Source organism: Rhinichthys klamathensis, unplaced genomic scaffold (genome assembly GCF_029890125.1).
Source record: "Rhinichthys klamathensis goyatoka isolate OS25496 unplaced genomic scaffold, OSU_Roscu_1.1 h1tg000010l_1, whole genome shotgun sequence".
Classification (NCBI taxonomy): domain Eukaryota; kingdom Metazoa; phylum Chordata; class Actinopteri; order Cypriniformes; family Leuciscidae; genus Rhinichthys; species Rhinichthys klamathensis.
Window position 1 is genome coordinate 578,480 of NW_026606563.1, and position 5,494 is coordinate 583,973.

The 5,494-nt window shown below is 38.6% G+C and overlaps 1 long non-coding RNA gene across 1 annotated transcript; it reads left to right on the forward strand.

Annotated features, from left to right (window-relative positions):
* Positions 1-365: 365 nt before the first annotated feature.
* Positions 366-2,120, forward strand: LOC130094830 (uncharacterized). The gene is made up of 4 exons (XR_008808008.1): positions 366-438; positions 1,181-1,439; positions 1,565-1,736; positions 1,987-2,120. It is a non-coding gene; the product is annotated as an uncharacterized LOC130094830 (long non-coding RNA).
* The last annotated feature ends 3,374 nt before the right edge of the window (positions 2,121-5,494 follow it).

A 5,494-nucleotide genomic window follows, 5' to 3' on the forward strand; every position in this document is an offset into this window, starting at 1 on the left:
TAAAGTCAAAGTATGTCTGTAAGACGAGGTAGTTGCTGATATCTACCGCCTCGATGGCAGGAAAATCTTTCAATTCAGTTGGAAAATCGCTCCTCTTCATAAGGTAAGGATCACGTCCAACATATGTTTGATTTTTTGTTTATATCTTTCTCTTGTAATAGCGTGTAAAGTAGTAACGTTACAGTACGGACTTTCCTCCATCTCGTCCATTGTGCTCTTCACTCCCTGCCCTCCATCCATCTGAATTTCGCGCGTCATCATAATCACGTGACCGAAACCCAGCTATTGGCGCCACTATTTTAAATAACATGTTCATACAGTATTTTTTTAATTCTGGGAAGGAGCGTAGAAGGCATTTGAACCGGCCGGCAACGAACACGGAGATCCATGTCGGAGGAGGATCGCGGTGGTTACATCGACCAAAATCACAATAATCCGGTGAGAGAGTTTCTTGAAAGTCATACATAGTTTTAACATCTATCAGTGATGTTGATGTATAAGTTACTAAACGCCACGGACTTACACCACATGAAATGAAGTAACGTAACTTAGCTAGCTAGCTGCTAATGAGCCTAGGTGATTTCGATAGTTTGTCCATTAATTTTTAGAAACATTGCGCTTATTTTAATGTCCATTTATGTATACGATCTAAATCTATAAACAATAGGCTAACATTACGTTACGCCTATAACTCTAAGTAAGTTAGCATTCCCGTGGTCAAGTTTGTGTGGCATTCTTGGCATGTGCATGTCTGGTTAAAGCAGATTCATCCTGAAAATCAAACGGCTAACATAAATCTATTTACTGATAGCAGCTAGCTGTTTATTATGCTAGATAACGTTAACTTAGTTGGTCTAGTTGGTCCAAGTATTTAATGAATTCATGTCAGCTGCTCGTCTTTGATGGATTATAGCGCTATAACGTTAGCTGTTTGGGCTAACGTACCAGACATGCTGGTGTGACTATTTTATGTGCAGGTTTTAGCCTATCAATGAGGTAAATCCAGCAAAAACAGCTATTACTGATAGGGCTAGTGCAGTATCTAGCTATGTGAACAGCTATTCTCTTTTAATTGCCTTGGTATAGTGCACCCTATTATTTTATTTTTTTGCTGTTTTGATTATCATTGAGTTGTAGATCAATGTTTACATTTGTTTTCTTGTTTTTTTTTTTATTACAGATGCAGGATACCATCCCTGATCACACTGCTGTTCAAGATGATATCCCAGGATTTATATCTCTATCTCTCTATATCCCCTCTCTCTTTATCTATCTCTTCCTGTCTCTCCATCTCTCATTCTAAATATCTATCTCAATCAGTGGTAGTCTTATGTCATTAATATTGTGTTTAATTTGTTCTATGTCCTAGGGATATGCCACTGCAGCTGACCTTGAGAGTTCACTCTTTATACCTGCAACTCCTCGTCTGATACTTCTTGGTAAGCTGGTTTAGATAGGACAGTTGGCTTTAGTGTTGTATGTAGTGAATTCAATGGTATCAAACTAAACTATTCAAAATGAAAACTAAAACAGAAATTTGACAGTTAAAACATTTCTGTTTCAGGAGAAACGGGAAGCCGCTTCCAGCGCTGGATGCTCAGCCTTGAGGGCCAAATCATTTGCGAAGGGATCCAGTCCACCTTTGTGATAGGGCTGGCGTCTTTTTTTTCCTGTTTTTACATCTTTAACCTACAGTACCAAGAGGAGGCAGCCTGCACGATTGAATTCATCCAGAGGTAAGATATTGTCTGTTAACACCTGCATATTTTTCTGGCCTAGCTGTGGCTCAAGCATGGTTTTAACAGGTCTGGTGATGGGATTTAGCAATTAACTTTGATTTAGAAAGTTTTAGTGCAACTTACAATATTCACAGAGGCAAGAAGATAGTGCATGTTGAGGATAGTTCATGTACATTTGTTGTCTTTGTTGTGCTGCCTGTTAGTCTGTGTGAATTACTAGATTTTTAACCAGTGTATAATTTTTCAGACGCTTTGTGGGTTTAAACCCAGAAAAAGGGACAAAGGCTGCAAAGGGGAAAAACAGAAGAACTTTGTCAATTCACACGTCGCCAGCCTCTTGCTCAAGCTCATGGACTTTCAGTGGGATTTCATTTGAAAATGGTGAGTAAGATGTATACATTACACATATGTTCAAACAGCAACGACTCAGGAGCTGGGGAAATTCATTCTAATGCTCATTCTCAACTGCCTTTCAAAGTTAGAATGCTGAACTCCTCTTCCATGCTCTTGCCATTCTTTTTTTGTTCTTTCAATGAATTGTACTCATCACCCTTTCTATTATTTTTTTATTCTGTCTGGTTTGGGCTCTGTTTCTAAAATGAGCTTTTGTTAGGTCAAGCCATGTGATTTAATTTTGGATTAAAAATGTGAAATTATGGAACTCATATCTCTCTCTCTCTCTCTCATATACAGACCCAAAGGATCCTCATTGTGTGCTTTGAGAAAATGGTTAGTGGTCTAAGCAGTGACAGAGTTTTTATTGTTTATTGCTCTTTATTGATGAAGAGTTCCATTAAGTGTTGGTTTGAATGTATTCATACATGTTGAATTTTAGTGGTTTATGTAACACTAAGTGTTGAGGTTCAGTATTTTGTTATAATGAACAATGTATTTGCTACTTTTTAAGCCATGAACATGAGAATGTTTGTGATTAATCTGAGCCTATGTGTAAAAAATTGTATGTGACCAGGAGTCACAGTGTATATCCTTGGTTTGAGTTTTTTAGCTGAATTTTAGCATTTCAGGGAACATTAAATGTTGAGGTTTAGGGCCTTATCTTGCACCGACACAGCGCAAAGCCAAACGCAAGTGTCTTTGCTAGTTTAAGACAGACACAGTTGTTATTTTCCGTCCAGCGACCACAGATGTCAGCAATGAACATGATATACAGTATATTTCTGTGATTGGTCTGATCCATGTGTGCCTACATTTGTAAGTATTTACCTTTCAGTGTTTGTATTACAATAAAAAAAGTTAATTTCAACACAGAACTATTCGTTTTCTTTCACTTAAGTGTTATCTGATGGATTATGCCTATTCTTGTATTAACTCAAGCTAGAATATGTCTATAACAATCAGTGGTACACGTTACTACATGCTAAAAATAATCAACAATATTTAATGGAAATAAAATAAATGGTGATTTAACAGGAAAATAATGGTAACACTGCTGCCAGTTGTTTCCTGTTTTTTCTGTGATTTACAGTAAATTCCTGTTGAAAAACATTACGGGGAGTGCACTGTAAAAAAACAGTAACAGGAATAAACTGTTAAAATAACAGGAAAATAATGGTAACCCTGCTGCCAGTAATTTCCTGTTATTTAACAGGGAAATAATTAACAGTGCACATTACAAAGACAGCTCGATCATGCAGGTTTGCTATGCACAACATCAGGAAGATCAGGCCTTTCCTAACTGAGCATGCAACACAACTTCTCGTCCAGGCCCTGGTCATTTCTAGGCTTGATTACTGCAATGCTCTTCTGGCTGGACTTCCATCATGTGCAACTAAACCTCTACAAATGATCCAGAATGCTGCAGCTCGTCTTGTCTTCAACGAGCCCAAAAGGGCCCACGTCACTCCTCTGTTCATCTCTCTGCACTGGCTACCATTCGCTGCTCGCATCAAGTTCAAGGCTTTGACGCTTGCTTACAGATTGACCACAGGTTCAGCTCCCTCCTACTTCCACTCACTACTACAAGTCTACATCCCTACCAGAAGCCTACGATCGGTCAATGAGCGACGGCTAGTAGTACCATCATAGCGGGGCACAAAATCACTCTCTAGATCATTCTCATTCACGGTTCCATGCTGGTGGAATGATCTCCCCACCCTCATCCGGAATGCAGAATCCCTGACAGCATTCAAAAGACAACTGAAAACTCATCTCTTCCGGGAGCACTTAACATAAAAAAAAAAAAAAAAAATCCTTCCCTCTAAATCCTCGCTTGCCTGGCTTATGCTACTCCGAGCTATGTCTGAACTTTGTATTTTGAGCACTTCTTGCGTTGTTTTTGCCTCTTCACGATGACTCGCTTGGTTTAGTCCTCAGTTGTAAGTCGCTTTGGATAAAAGCGTCTGCTAAATGACTAAATGTAAATGTAAATGATTGCGGAGAGACCGCATATAAGCCGGCGAGAACGAGAGAGTGGGAGAGAGAGAGACTCGGGACTCGTACACAACGCGTGAACTGAGAGCTGGTACAGCGGGAAGAGTGTTTGTTTGTCGTGAACTGAGAGCTGGTACAGCGGGAAGAATGTTTGTGCGTCGTGAACTGAGAGCTGGTACAGCGGAAAGAGTGTTCATCTAAGTGAATTGTGAGCTGATTCAGCGGGAAGAGTGTTCTATGAACTTGGCTACGGTGAATGCGCATATGGCGCAGCCTTTGTTTTCTTTTATATTTTGAGTTAATAAAAAGTATGAGTCCCAGTCACGCCGACCCTGTCTTCTTCCTTCCACCCACGTTGCACCCTACCACATGCGTAAATAAACCTCAATAAAAGCATAAAGCATTGATTTACAGCATTGAAGCTCACAGTTGGTCTCTTTTCGTTTGTCTTAGGTTTTCTTTTTTTTTTTTTTTACATTTTATTTATAGCAGTTTTTTATACAAACACAAAACATATCCAAGTCTCACAAAATGTTTACAAAAAAATTTTATACATAAAAAAAATAAAATAAATAAAGCACCCCCATCCCCCGCCCGCACCAGACAGAGATAAGGAAATTACACTTTAAATCACTTAATCAAACTTAAAAAAATAAATAAAAAAATAAATAATAATAACAATACTTTGACAATGGAGTGAAGAAATAAAAGAGATAAGTCATCCATATTACATATATGCCCAAACATATTTCAACTCTTAGAAAGATACTTAAGGAAGGGGCCCCAGACTTTATCAAATTTTTTAGAAGCATCAGCTTTAGAAAACCGAATCCTTTCGAGCTTGAGGGCAGCAACCATTTCAGCCAGCCATTTATGAAAGCTGGGTGGTACAATGGACTTCCAGTCCATCAAGATCACCCTTTTGGCCACCACCATACCAAACATAAGAGACAGTTGTTGAGAATGTGTCAATGCTAATATAGGGTCAGAACACCCAAACAAAGCCAACTCAAAATCTGGACTGATTTCTTCTCCAAAAACGTTTGAGTACCACAAAAAAATATTATTCCAAAACTCAGAAATCTCGGGGCAAAACCAAAAAGTATGAGCATGTGTCCCATCAGAGCTCTGGCATCTGTCACATAATGGGGAAACTGAAGGGTAAATTTAATTAAGTTTAGATTTGGTATAGTGTAATCTATGCAACACTTTAAACTGAATAAGTTGCAATCTTGCATTAATAGAGCAGTTATGAATTCGCTTTAGTCCTTCTTCCCAAATCTCATTTGAGATATTAATTCCCACGTCATTTTCCCATGCTACTTTGATGTGATCTGAAGAGACTGGAGAATGAGATACAAACA